The sequence below is a fragment of the Triticum aestivum genome, chromosome 6D (genome assembly GCF_018294505.1).
Source record: "Triticum aestivum cultivar Chinese Spring chromosome 6D, IWGSC CS RefSeq v2.1, whole genome shotgun sequence".
Lineage (NCBI taxonomy): Eukaryota > Viridiplantae > Streptophyta > Magnoliopsida > Poales > Poaceae > Triticum > Triticum aestivum.
The window spans coordinates 484,400,699-484,401,601 of NC_057811.1; positions in this window are offsets into that span (position 1 = coordinate 484,400,699).

Sequence of the window (903 nt, forward strand, 5' to 3'; positions counted from 1 at the left end):
TGATACCATGCCAACTTTCAACCTTTTCAGAGTTCATTTGAAATGCTTTTCAATTTTAGGGTCTTATAGCTCAAAATAATTAGTAAATGCATGAAAAGTAACAAATGAAGTCAGAAAGGATTGAAAAATGATGATGTGGCTTTGAATGGTGCATTTTGAACACACAAAAAGTCAGGAGTTCAAATAAGTTTTAAAAAATGAAATCCCTTTGTAACAGACGAGTTTCCGTATGAAATTCTGATACTTTGAAAGATATTGTCCGTTTTGTACATGAAGTGCATCCAGTTTTTGCCGGGACCCTCTCAACTTTCTTGCACATGCTATGTGGATGAAATGTTGATACGATGCCAAGTTTCTACCTTTTGAGAGTTCATTTTGAAATACTTTTCAATTTTAGGGTCTTATAGCTTAAAATAATTAGTAAATGCATGACAAATAACAAATGAAGTCAGAAAGGATTGAAAATTGATGATGTGGCTTTAAACGGTGCATTTTGAACACACAAAAAGTCAGGAGTTCAAATGAGTTTAAAAAAATGAAATCCCCTTGTAACAGACGAGTTTCCATATGAAATCCTGATACTTTGAAAGAGCTTGTCCGTTTTGTACACGAAGTGCATCCACCTTTTGCCGGGACCCTCTCAACTTTCTTGCGCATGCTATGTGGATGAAATGATGATACCATGCCAACTTTCAACCTTTTGAGAGTTCATTTTGAAATGCTTTTCCATTTTAGGGTCTTATAGCTCAAAATAATTAGTAAATGCATGAAAAATAACAAATGAAGTCAGAAAGGATTGAAAAATGATGATGTGGCTTTGAATGGTGCATTTTGAACGCACAAAAAGTCAGGAGTTCAAATAAGTTTAAAAAAATGAAATCCCTTTGTAACAAACGAGTTTCC